Consider the following 14,070-nt stretch of genomic DNA (forward strand, 5'->3'; position numbering starts at 1 on the left):
TGAGAACAATCCAAAGGGGGAAAAAAGCATCAAAGTAGGAATTCTATGCACCTCAGCATGCCCTGTGACTTCAGTGGGTGGCCAGGCTATCACATATAATGATTACCTACCAACAAACCATTTCATTAACCATTCTATTCCTTAAGAATATAAGGAATACATGTATTTTATAGATTTTTCTAAAATGATTTTAAAATAATGCCATTTTAAAAGGCTGCACAGTTAATATACTGAAATCAAGTCAAACGTGGGATTTGGTTACGTTCATCACCATTCTAGAAAGGACATTTCCCTGGATGGCACTGCAGTCTCAAAAACTACCCCCTCCCCAGGTCTTCCGGAGGAAACTGCAAAAAGCACGAGCCCCGCCGGCCTCAGGCATTATTGCAGCGCCCCCCATCGCTTCGGTTTAACGAAATCGCGGCCGCACGCGTTCACTCCGGTCTTCGTGCTGTTGTAAAAATTAAGGTAATGGTTTCCCCAACATTCGCCTAGCTAACAGACCCAGAAACTAAACCTAGGTGTTTAACTTAAGTAAATCATTCTGGGGTGCTGCCGAGCCCCTGTGCTCTGTGTCCTTGGAGGAAAGCTCCAAGCCCAGGTTGGCTTCCTGGTCCCTGGAGGGCAGTGTCCCCGAAAGCACCTGCCAGCGTGCAGTTCGGACGCTTGCGGGAAGGAGCAGACACTGTGCGTTTCAGGGGGCGCTTTCAGAATGCGGACTGAGCACTCAGCTGCTGGGCTTCCGCACGTCAATTAACTCGCTTCCTGAGGGTGGCTCAGAGCCGGGTCGCGGCGGGGGTTATGACCAGCCAGGCGCAGCCGGGCCTCGAGGGACGACCAGGCCCGGAAGGTAGCGGGGGCTTGAGCGCGCGGGCGCCCAGCCTCCCCACCCCCGGCTCGCCGGGACTCCGCTCTGGGCAGCCCCGCCGGACGGCGCGCGGGCAGGGGTGAGTTCGGGATCGCAGCCGGCCGGGGGCGCCGTCGGCGGGGCTCGCGCAGCCGCACTCAGCGCGCTGACTCCCGACTCCTCCTCCCGGATCCGTAGTAAGCATGGCGGCGGCGGCGTTCGTGGTCCCTCGGGTGAAACAGAAAGCGGGAGCTACGCGGAGAGGTAGCGAAGAGCGGGGCTGAGGCGGCGCCGTCACTGCCGAGAAACGACCCTAACAGGCGCCAGCGGCCGCGGCGACCGCCCCGAGAACTGGCTCTGCGCTGAGGTAGAGAGAGAACGATCAGGAACCCGAAGAAGAGGCGCCAGGGGAGCCGCCTTCCTCTCCCTCAGCGCGGCGTGACTCGGAGGTGAGGGAGCGGCGGTCACTCGGCGAAGGTGGCGGACCGGACAGTGCCAGCTCCGGCCCGCCCCGGAGCGGCGCTGCGGAAACCGTTAGGCTGGGAGAGGGCCGGGGCGCGGGCAGGCTCTGCCCGTCGAGGGGCCTGGCCAGCCCAGCCGCCCATCGGGCGAGCGGCGGGGCCGGGGCAGCGCCGCGCCGGATCGCGGGCACCTGCCGGGGCCGGGTCTCAGCCGGGGGCGCGGCCGGGCGCCTGCCCGCGGGCGGCGGTGCGGGGGCGGGCGGCCCTCCCTGCTGTCCCGCGCCCCTCCCCGCTCCGGCGTGTGACAGCGCGGCTCCGGACGCAGGGGGCGGTGCGCCTGGGTTGGCCGCCGAGCAGCGCCGAACTTGCTCGCTTCTCTGCAGTTTATCCCGTTCGCGTTAGGGTTAAAGCCTGGAAAACCCGCCCTTCGGTGTTTGATCCTGGCGGGTGGCCGCTGCCAGTACCTGGCGGTTCTTCTCCCCAGGTGAATTAACCACCTGTTCATTCGGAGGTGGACTGGAGGCTGCAGTCGTCGCCCCGTTTAACAGCCTGAGTCTTTGAACTTGTAACGCAGATTTGGAAGGGCGTCATGCATTAGGTGAAGGTAACTGAACTGATAATTTCGACGTCAGATTGCGAGCAGAACGTTGACTATTTTCACGAGCGTGATCGTTAATTGTTCATTAAACTGTTAGCGTTAGAAGCCTTGGGCTATTGAGAGGAGACTGTTGCGGTTGCTGGGGATGCTTGGTTGGTAAATTAGAGATTTTCTGTGAAATTTTATATAAATTTCTGTGGACTCCTGTTAAATAAGAATAACAGGCATCAGAGGTTTTCTTTTTCTTTTTACAGTATAATTTTTATTTTGTGTTCACGAAAGGGTTTTAAAAACTCGTACTTATTTTGCTTCTTTCTGTGGTCTGTGTTCTTAGTTCTTAAAACTAAAGTTTGTGTTCTGTTATATACGAATGAAATAAGAGTTGAATTCTTTCTGAAATAGTTTATCACTATGTTCTTAGCAGCACCAGTACCAAACATATGCCACTCAGGAGTTCCAGCCATATGCTAGGCAGAAACAAATTGAGTGTTGTGGCTTTCATCTTGTGTTTGAATAAATATTTTGCTTTTGTGTATTTGCTAAATCTTGTCATCTTGTAAGTTTTGCTTAAATCATCTGAAAATGTTCAAGAGAGGTCCTGTCTTGTTAAAATTTGCTTGTTTGAACTAATTTTTTTAAGTAAGGAGGTGGTATCCTCTGAGATAGATGGTGGGCCTGAAAGAAAACACTGAAGATTTTAAACCTATCTTTTATAATATATACCAAAAATTTTGGTGTTAGCGTTTTATTGAACTAGTAATTCTTGCCATCAATAATACTTACTAGTGGGGAAAAGGGATGATGACAGGAAAAAATGGTGAAATTTCTTATGTTACATTTTATATTTTAAAATTTTAACTTATCCCATTAAATTTCACTATATTCTTCATTCTCTTTATAGATTATCTCAGTTTCTGTGTTAAGTGGACAGCTTTTCCCCAGGCTGACTACTTACAGCCACCTGTATGCTTCTGTGTTAACTCCATCTTTTTCCCTTTTATCTGAGTCCTCAAAATCATTGCATGTTCGAGGAAAATAAACTGTTAACATCGGACTCAGGCAGGCATAAGTATAAAGATGATTTGTTTTTCCAAATTAATGATGTGTCCTGAACAACAGTATTTTTGGTGTGTTCTATATCATCACTTCCTCTCTTGTGTGAGTAACTGAGAGCTGATTTGTTTTATTTTACCATGTGTTTAGTAATTCCTTTTTACCTGTTAAAATTTCTACAATAATATTAAGCATATTTTATTAATGGAGAAAAATTTATACTTCCTTGATTAGCCAGACATAGATAAGGCTGATACATAAAAACTAGGGAGGAAAGAATGCATAATTGATATTCTAATTGGTTTTTGTAGCCACATTTAGGTAAAGAGCATTTAATTTTTATTGCAGACTTATGAATAATATTTATGCTTGTTTTCAAACATTTATATTTTTATGTTTATATGTGCAAGACTTATGAACCTTATGTTTTTCCATTATTATATATTTTATATTTTTAAAATATAATTTGATGTCTTGACCAAAACATATTTTTTTAAAACAAAATATTCGTGTTTTTTCCATAAGAGTGTGTCCACATTGTCCCTTTGAGAGTGATGTAAGGATATGCACATGATTTCCAATTTTATTAGCTAGATAATCAAAAGATAAGTCATCAGTGGGATTTTTTTGTTGTTGTTGTTTAGCAATGTCTAAAAGACTTCAAATAAACTCAGTATAATTTCAGAGTATTTTTCAGACATTTCCATTTGGTTCTTGATCCTTAGGCTTCTATCTTTCCACTTTTGTGATTTTGCTTGTCTTTAATGTATACTTGTAAGTTTGTAGTTAACCCATAGTCTCCCATCAGATTCTCTTATAGGTAGTATCTTTTGATGTTTCCAGTCATTTATAACCTGTGGGTATTTTTTCTCCAAGATAGAGGAATGTACTTGGGAATTGAAAAATGCTTAGAAGGTGATATTATCAAGGTGGTTATTTAAAAAAAATAGTTTACAAACTAGTTAAATCCTAGAGTAACTGGAGATCATAGGCAAAGTAATACAAGTTAGTATTCTGAGGTATGTAGCACCTTCTGTGACTTAAAGCATAGAGAGGGCCAGAACAAGATGGGAATTTGGAGGAAGTCAGACCTGAAAATTAGAAAGGATTTATATATCAAAGGGAGATTTTAGTCCAAAAAAGATAGTTAGGCATAGTTAGAAGTAGTAGCAAGGAGACCAGTCCGAGAGCATCCGTGGACACATGCTGTATTAAGGAGAAAAAATAAAGTAGAGATGTTAGCTGTGCCCCAGGATCTGGTCAGGAGGATCTGGTGAGAAGAATTCACAAACTCATTGTGAATTCATTACTGAAAGAAGTATGCATTTAATTGTTTAAGTTTTGAATATGGTAGGTAGCTTATGTGTATTTATGTAGCTTATATCAAAGGTCAGCAAATACCGTTGTAGTTGAGAGTATTTTAGACTTTGCAAGCTGTTTATGGTCTCTATGGAATGAATAGTCTTATTTACATACTTGCTTTTTTTTTTTTAAACAGTCTTTTAAAAATGTAAAAAATCATTCTTAGCTAAAGCAGCAAACAAAATAAACTGTCGACTCTGCACTAGATTTGGCCATCAGGCCTGATTCGCTGACTTCTAGCTAATAATTGGCTAAATAATTGTCCACATGGTACATTCTATGAAATATGTCATTTTGTCTATGTGATTTTTTGGTGGTTTATATGATTATCATTTAAATAATTTTTACTTGTAGGACACTAAAAATAAAATATGTTAACATAAGTATTATTCTAGTTGTCTAGTGGTCAAACTTTTACAAAGAGCTTGGGGTAGTTCTTGGAACTAGGAAGTGAAAGAGTAAAAAACCTTTAAGCTAGCCCTTAATGGAAGTGAAAATAACTACACAGTTGCTTAATTTAGAATTCGTATAAAGTGAAGTATACGAACGGAGTGTGATGGTTTGCCTGTGTATACCTAGTATGATGCTTTAAACTGGCATTTAGAAACTTTGGCTAGGATGCTGGTGGCCATTAATTGCCAGCAAGAGAGCAGGTAGTAAGGAGCCTAGTTTTTAAAAGTAGTCTAGGATAAGTTAGTAAAAGAACAAACATTTGGAAATCCTGAAATAACTTCAGGTCATTCTGCTATGAATCAGCCTAATAATTGATAATTACATTGATGAGTTTGAGTCATCAAGAAAATGTATATCATGCAGATTAAGGCAGGGTAAGTCCTAGAAATCTCTTTAAAATATTTCCCCTAAGGTTATTTTAAGTAAGTTATGTTTCTTTAGGATGAGTACCAGTTATTTTAAAAATTCATTTATACGAAAGAGTTTTTTAGTGTCCAAATTTATAAAATATACTTGGAAGGCAATGTTTTATTTCCTCAACTTGTGAATAGGGGTGCCTTAGGTTCTAGCTGTATGACTCAATAGCTAGAGTTATTTTCTGTATTTGGAAATGAAGAGTATAGCATAAGAACATTCTTCCATTCAGCAAGCATTAGTAAATTTTTTAAAAACTAAAGATGTGTACAGTGGACAGCTTGTGGATAAAATCAGTAGCATTTCTTTATTCCTGTTACCATTGAAACAAAACAAACAAAACTGAAGAACTTTTTAAATTTTTGTGCTTTCATTACTATTTTCCACCCCTTGTAAATGTATATACTTAATTAAATGCCTTTAACAAAGTTGTAAGGCACTGCAAACCTTTTGGAATAAGTTTCAGCCTTCCTAAATTGCTAATAAAATATTGAGTCATTAAATTTTGCTCTAAAAAGAAAGTTACTCCACTCCAACTTTTTTCAGTGCTTAAAACACTTTATTATTCCAGCATTTTCATTTCCTAAGGGACAAAGTGCCTTGATGGTGATTCAGATCCAAATCTTAGTTGTCCCTTCATTGCTCATCAACAGTAGTGGCTTCAGATTAGCTTTTTTTTTTTTTAAACAATCCTAGTTTTCCTGCCCTTAAAATAGAGAATAAAATCTATTTTGTTTTCATTACAAATATTGAAGACCCCAAAAGTGTTGTAAACCATGAAAACATTGAAGTATCATATAAGTGTGTGCAATGATTTTAATGTATTGGAAGCAATGAAGTTTTTCTTTCCCCCTTTTTAAAAATGTAAAACCAAAAATACTGAATTTGAATTTTATCCTTCAAATTATTATTTCCAGTAAGCATGTAGTTTACTCAAATTATAAATGCTTTCTTGGCAAAGAGAATGCTTGGGATAGCTTTCCATTCTGAGCCTTTCAGTGCAGTCCACTGTGCCTCTGTCCCTTTTTGCAAGGAAATACTGAGCTAACCTCAGCTGTTCTTTCCAAAGTGAGGTAAAAGTGGGCTTTTGACTTTCTTATTTTTTATTTCAAGTGGAAGACAATTTCTGTACCTATTGAGATTTCATTGGATTTTGTTAGATCCTATGCTTGATTATTTTTAAAATCCTACATAAACCTGCTGGGTGTGTGGTGATACAACTCAGTTTTACAAATGAGATTATATTTATGATTGATTTCTCTCTTCCTCACTTCTTGAGATCTCTTAGAGTGATAGTTACTAAAAATATAAAATTATGTATACCTTGTAAGAAGTCTTGATATAAAAGTTATCTGAGGTAGATTATGTGTATTGATCACCTGTATCAATATTGAACTGTTGTGTGTTCTGTTCTTCTTTAAGTCTACATTTTAATCTGTGATCCAACAGAACGCTCTTTGAAGTTTATATGATTTTCACTGCAGTGAGAAATTACATTAGTTGTAGTTTTCTTCAGCAAACCTTCAGGGAGGGGGAAAAAAACTTCCTATTTCTCTGGGAATTCTAAACAGATGTTTCATAATTATAATTTAAGACGCAGTTAAGACTCTTTTAAAAGTATTTAACAGTTGAACATCTTTAATCCGAAAATATAAAATATTATGTGGCTTCTCTTGTATCACAATCCAAAAATATAAAAAACAATAACCAATAATAGGAAATAGGGAGACACTCTTTTGCAAAAGAGAAGAGTGCCAAGAGATGGGAGGGGGTGAAGAAAGAATGAAGATACGTTCTGACGTGTGGGAACTCCCAGGGATAGAGGTGATCATGGTGCACTGCAAAGGTGTACCAATAAAAATAAATAGAAACTTACAGGAAAAAATCATGCCACTTCTTTAATATTTTGAATTCCTGGAGTATTGTAATGGTGAATTAGTATTAGGGGACATATTATAACATCATTCATGATAGTAATAGATTTAAGGGAAAACTATAATTATTACCTTGATGCTAAAAAAATCATTTTCTAAAATTTTTTTCACTCCTAGTGGCTTTTAATCTACAGGAAATAACCTTGTAAAGATTCTCTATCACACACCTATTATGAAAGTCCTTGTGATAGTGAAATACTGCATAAAAAGCACTTCTTGTAAAGATAGAAACGTGGTACAGAAATCTTAGCTAGTACATTAAAAAATGAAAAATAATTGACCCATAAATAATGGGGCGATATACCACCATTATCCTTTATAGTTAGTTGTGATTGTTTACTTAGAAAATATAAAACTGTCAACTGAAAATGAGTTAAAAGTTTCAATACAAGACTATAAAGTAAACTTACCAGCTTTCTTATATAGCAACAATAACTAACTGAAATACATTAAGAAAAGACAAGTTAAATTATAAAATACTTTAAAAATTTGTAAATAGTTAACTATATGAAGAAAACTACAAATATATCTGAATAGGTAGGAGAATATTATATTCTTGAATCTGGCAACATAATATTGTAAAAACAGTTCTCACCAAGTTATTTATAGAGTTAATATACTTCAGTCATAAACTCAGTAGTGCTTTAAAAATGTATTTTGCCAAACTGATGGCTCAGATACTGAGAAAACACACAAGAGCTCAAATAAATTTCAAAACAAAATAAAACAAATACAGCAAAAATGTATGCATTAAATACCAAAAATGTAAAATAGCAGCTATTGAATTAAGAATTTGGAGTAAAGTAGGTTGCTCAAAGGAAGAAAATAAAAATTCAGAATATCCATGGATGAAGAATTATAAACTATTTAGAAATAGAAAAACTAGTCTTTAAATGACGTGGGACAAATGGCAGGTATCCACTTCATGATACTCTTAAAACTTAAGTTCCAAATGGACTAAATATAAGAAAACAAAATGACAGAATTTTTAGAAGTAGGGTTACTTAAAATTCTACTTTGGAGGTGAACCTAGGTGTGGTAATGCGTGCCTGTAATCCCAGCACTCCAGAGGCTGAGGCAGGAGTATCACCTGAGTCCAAGGCCAGCCTGAACTTAAACAGCAAAATCTTGTCTCAAAAAAAAGATGAAAACCTCAAGCAATACATTAAATTTAAGATGCCATTTTATTGGGGTTTTTTTTTGTCTTTTGCCTTTTTATCGGTACCAGGGATTGAACTCACGACTGCCTGCTTGCAAGGCAGGTGCTTATGCTGCTGAGCTAAATACCCAGCCCCTAAGATGCCGTTTTAAAAGGCAATCAAGAGACTGAGATAAAATGTTTGGCATGTAATAGAATTAATATTGAAAATGTATTTCACATTTGCCTATAAATCAGACAAAGTAGGACTGTAAGTAGTAATCATAGGAGAGATACAGATAGCCTGTAAAACTTGGGAGAGATATTCATCTACATCAGTTATCTGAGATATTTAAAACAATGAAATAAAACTTTGTAACAACTTGTGCTAGTAAAACTGACAGGTTGTAGTGAACTTAGTGTCAAGCTGCAAAGTAGACACTCATAAATTACTGATCAGTATATTAATAGGTTTTCTTTTTAGAAGAAAATTTTGATAGTATGTCAATTTTAAATGTGCATTCTTCTGAACTAGGAATTTTCTTCTTATATAACCATAATACAGAAATGTTACCTTTAGTACATAGGGAATTTCAATATTTCATGATTTATGCTGTGGAGGAAAACAGTAATTTGAGTGTTCGTCATTAGAAGAGTCAAATTATGGCATGTGCTTAATGATAGAATATTAGGCACCATGAAAAATCATGAAGTATACATATAAATGTACTTCTTTGAAAAAAATCGTAAGATGTTTTATGTGAAAAAACAAGACAATGTCTGATACATGTAATTTTATCTGTGTAACAACTTCCAGAAACCATCATACACACAGGTGAGCACACAGAAAAAAATCTGAAAGGGTACATACCACAGCTATTAGCTGTAAAGATGGAACTTGAATTTGGGAGCAAGAAAGAGTTGAAAATTTTCTGTGTACATTACTAAGTGTAAGTAGGCACAAGCCTTGTGATATAACAGACATACTAGCAAAACTTAAAAGATCTTAATTTTGACAGCTGTAATTGGGCCTTGTTAGTACTCTACCTTCTACTTGGACAGCTTGATTTATGTCTTTTTTCCTATATAATTTTAATTTTTATCAGTACATTTGCAGTACATAATGATCACATTCACTGTGGGTAGTTGGTACATGCATATAACACATCATAATTCTTTCTCATACCTTTCACCTCTTCTCCCTCCTCCTCTTGATCCTTTTCCCATTTGTTAAATATGTGTCTCTCTGTTCCTATTATCTGTTTTTTATCATGCTCTTTATTTATATTCTTGGTTTCTTATATAAAGGAAATCAGGTTATATTTAAGCCTGTGTCTGATTTATTTGACATAACATTATGACCTAAAGCTACATACATTTTTCCAATTGATTCAAATTTATTTTTCTGTATGGCAGAGTAGTTATTCCATTGTCTATAAATGCCACAGTTTTCTATCTTCTTTTCCATTGTCAAAGATCACGTAGCTAAATGTGCCTGGAATTGTTTCTGTTATCTTTTATTCTATTGATTTATGTGTGTGTTTTATTGCCAAAACCATGCTGTTTTTACTACTGTAACTTTGCAGTGTAACCTGAAGTCTGGGATCGTAATTTGCTCTTGATGCCCAGGATTGCTTTCAGTTCTCTGGGTCTCTATTGTCCCATGTGAATTTTATGACTGTTTTCTCTAGTTCTGGGAGGAATGCTATTGGTATTTTGATATTAAATCTGTGAATCAGTATTATAACTAGTTTGATAATACTAGTTCTGTGTATCTGGGAAGAGGGGACATCTTTCCATTTTTTGATGTCTTCTTCAGTTTTCTTATTCAGAGAACTATAGTTTTTGTTTAGAGGTCTTTCACTTCCTTGGTTAGGTTAATTCCTAAGTGTTGAATTTTTCTTGATGTTATTGTGAATGGTTGTTATTGTAAATGGGATTTTGCTACTTTCTTTCTTGTTGAGTTAATTATTGGTATAAAGCAATGCTGTTGATTTTCCTGTGATTTTATATCCTGCTACACTGAATTTGGTTATTGTAAGTGGCTTTTGGTGTGATTTTTTTTTGACTCTTCTATGTAAGTAAAGATCATGTCCTTGCAGTTTGACTTCTTCCTTTCCCATATGTATCTTTTTTCTTTTTCTTGCCTGATTACTCTGACTAGTGTTTTCAGAAGTATATTGAACTTGAGTGTTGATAGCAGACATATTTTCTTCCTGCTTTTAAAGGGAAAGCTTTCTGCTTTCCCCTATTTTATATGATGTTAGTAATACATCTGTAATAAACAATCATCAGACTGGCATCAGGTCCTTGTATATCTGTTTCTTTCACAGTTTTTAGAACATGAATAATGTTTGATTTTGTCAAAGACTTTTTTGTGTCTCTTGCTGTTTATATGGTGTGTTACGTAATAGTTTATGTGTGTTGACCTATCCTTGCATCTCTGGAGTAAAACGTACTTGATCACAATGAATCATCTTTCTGATGATTTGTCACATTCTGTTTTAAAACACAGTATCTTGTTGAAGATTTTTGTGTTTGTGTTGAAGATGTCTGTGTTGAAGAAATTGGCCTGTAGTTTTTGATTTTGTTTTTGTTTTTGGTTGTTGTTGTTGTTCATTTGTTTGTTTTAGTTGAATCCTTGTCTGGGTTTGGAATCAGGGTAGTTCTAGCTTCCAAGAATTAGTTTGGGACTACTTCTTCCCTTTTAGTTTCCTTAAAGGGGTTGAGGAATATTGTCATTGAAATTGGCCTGTAGTTTTTGATTTTGTTTTTGTTTTTGGTTGTTGTTGTTCATTTGTTTGTTTTAGTTGAATCCTTGTCTGGGTTTGGAATCAGGGTAGTTCTAGCTTCCAAGAATTAGTTTGGGACTACTTCTTCCCTTTTAGTTTCCTTAAAGGGGTTGAGGAATATTGTCATTACATCTTCCCTGAAGTTCCTGTAGAATTGATCCATGAATCATCAGCTCCTGAGCTTTAGTAGGTATTTTTGTGTTTCATCTTATTTTTTAAATTATTACCTCAATTTCATTGCCTGTTATTGCATTATTGAGAGTTTTCGTATCTTCTTGGTTCGGTTTTGGTTATTCATATAAATCTCATGATTTTTTAAAAGATTTTCCAGTTGATTGATCTACAAGTTTTTGACAGTTTTTAATAATTTTCTGTATTTCAGTGGTATCCATAGTGACTGTACCTGTTTAATTTTATTGATTTGGGTCTTTTCCTTTTTTTGGATAAGGAAAGGAGTATTTATGTATTTTATTTATTCTAAGAGTCAGCTCTTCAATTCATTGATTCTTTGTAGTTTTTTAGTCTCAGTTTCATTAATTTCTGCTCTGATCTTTAGAATTTCCTTCCCTAAACTAGCTTTGGATTTGGATTGTTACTATTTTTCTAGCACCTTGAGATGCATCATTCTTTGGCCTTCCTCTGTTTTTCTGATAGGGATGATTATAACTATTAATTTCCCCCTTAATACTGCTGTTATTGTTTCTCATAGGCTGTGGTATGTTGTTTTGACATTATTATTTGAGTCTAGGGATTAAGTTCTTCCTTGATTTCTTAGATGATCCATTGATTGCTCAAGAATATATTGTTTAATTTCTACTTGTCTTAGTTACTTTTCTCATTGCTGAGACAAAATACTCAACTCTCAGAGTTAAAAAAGGAAAAGTTTATTTAGCTCATAGTTTGTAGAAGTTTCAGTCCATAATGAACTGACTCCAAGGCGGGTGGCACATGGCAGAGGGGCTATAGTTCATGGTGGTGGATGGCAGCAAAAGCAACAAGACAAGCCCTTTTCTGTCTCTTACATTGTATTCCACTACCAGTATTAGAGCAGTACCAAACCAATCAGTGAACTTATCCATCCCTTTAATCCCAGCATTGCACTAAGAATCAGTCACACACTCTAGGTTCAGCCACTTCCTTAAAAGCTTTAAGACCATCTGAGGCTTTGGGGGAACATCAAGACACAAACCATAGCATTCCGCCTCTGGCCCCCAAAGATTCATGCACATCCCTTTATGCAAAAGGCATTTAGTCCATCTCTAAGAGTTACTGAAGTCCAAACAGTTTCAACATTGCTGAATAGTCCAAGTCTGCGTCTCTTCTGAAATAGAAGGCAAACTCTTATCTGTGAGCCCATGTACAAATGAAAAGAAAGTTAAATACTTCCAGCATTCATTGGCACAAGGTAGACATTTCTATTCCAAAGTCACAAAAGGGGATACAAAGGAATGGGACCAAAGCAAGTTCGAAATCCAGCAGGGCAAACGTTAAGTGTTATGGTTCCATGTGAAGCATCTAAGGCAATCTGTGGCAAGATGTGACCTATGAAGAGCTTGGGTAGCTCTGATGATTGTAGCTCTCATGGCTCCTCTCGGGCTGACGAGGCTCCCTCCTTGCAGTTTTCCCCAGATGGTCCATGTTCCTGGCTTCTCCAGACTTCTGAGATTTCCACTGCACTTTTGGCTTCACACTCACAACTTCACATGCTGCCCGGTCAAGGGCACACTGCCTGGCCTCCCAGGCCTTCTTTTAAAGAAGTTTTCCCAACTCCACAACTCTTGCATTCTTGATGCATCTAAAACCAGTACCATGTGGATGATGCCGAGGTCTGTTGCCAGCTGGAGCAGTAGCCAGACTTCTCTCTTTCTTGGCTATTGGGGTCCAGTGCCTGAGCATTCTGAATTCAATTCCAAGCAACAATGCTCTAGGCTGCTACCATTCTGGAACATGTTACTCTGGGGCTTTCTTCTCAAAGCAAAGTTTTTCATTTTTGCAACTTTGAGGCTTCAAAATGTGGAATCCTGCTATTTATTATGATGCCCTCAGATCATCTTTTCTATTTTCCTGTTCTTCTATGCAATCAAAGTCTCCTCTGCTCTATCTTTGTAGTCCACAGCTTTACTAGAGATTCCCTTATGGCCATATCCACAACACTTTAAATGATTCTGTTGGGTTCTGCTCTTAATTCCCCACATAGATCTAGGCTAAAAGCCTCCAACAGCTGCTGTCCCACTACTTCAACTTTGACTGCCTTGAAATTTCTTCCACAAAACTAATTAGTCTATTATCTTTAATCTCAGTCTCAGGCAAACTCTCTAGACATAAGCAAAATGTAGACAAACTTTCTGCTAAGGCATAACCAATCCTATAGAGTCCAGCAGCCAGTGCAATCTTTCTTCTCGCAGAAACCATCCTAAGTATGGTGTTTACTGCCTTTCTGGTCGAAGCACTGACCGAAATCTCCCATACAGTATACCTTTAGCCCTTTAAGCCGTTCTTTTTAGCTGAAATCTCTGAACCTTTCCTAACTCTTCCCCTTTCCACAAACCAGTTCCAAAGGCTTTTGAGCCCCATGACGAGTTACAGTCACAGCAACAGTCCTACTCCCATTGCCAAATTTAATGTTAGTTGCTTTTCTCGTTGCTGAGACAAAATGCCCCATACCCAAAGTTAAAAAGAAAAAGGTTTATTTAACTCATTATTTGTAGATTTCAGCCCAAACCGTAATACCATGTATTTGCATAATTTCTATGATTTCTTTTGTCATTGATTTCTACTTTTATTGCAGTATGATCTGATAATATGCAAAGGATAATTTTGATTCTTTGTATTTACTTAAGTATGCTTTATGGGCTAGTAAGTGATCTATATCAGGGAATACCCCATGTGCTGAGAGAACATATATTCTGTTGTGTTAGAATACTCTGTAGAAGCCTGTTAAATCCACTTGTTCAAAGGTTTGGTTCAATTACAACATTTCTTTGTGGTTGTTGTCCAGTTGATCTGTTTGTAACAGTT

General features: G+C 37.6%; 1 protein-coding gene across 2 annotated transcripts in view; it reads left to right on the forward strand.

Annotated features, from left to right (window-relative positions):
* The first annotated feature begins 1,112 nt into the window (after window positions 1-1,112).
* The window catches only part of Fndc3a (fibronectin type III domain containing 3A), a 174,440-nt gene continuing 161,482 nt past the window's right edge, over window positions 1,113-14,070 (forward strand). Inside the window, exon 1 of one of the 2 annotated variants that reach the window (XM_063232790.1) lies at window positions 1,113-1,296. The gene's annotated coding sequence lies outside the window, so the exon portion shown is untranslated. Of the gene's footprint in view, window positions 1,297-1,762; window positions 1,913-14,070 lie in introns of those variants that run through there. The other variant, XM_063232791.1, reaches the window with a different exon arrangement.

Source organism: Cavia porcellus, unplaced genomic scaffold (assembly GCF_034190915.1).
Source record: "Cavia porcellus strain 051 isolate PalLab524CR breed Dunkin Hartley unplaced genomic scaffold, mCavPor4.1 scaffold_21, whole genome shotgun sequence".
Lineage (NCBI taxonomy): Eukaryota > Metazoa > Chordata > Mammalia > Rodentia > Caviidae > Cavia > Cavia porcellus.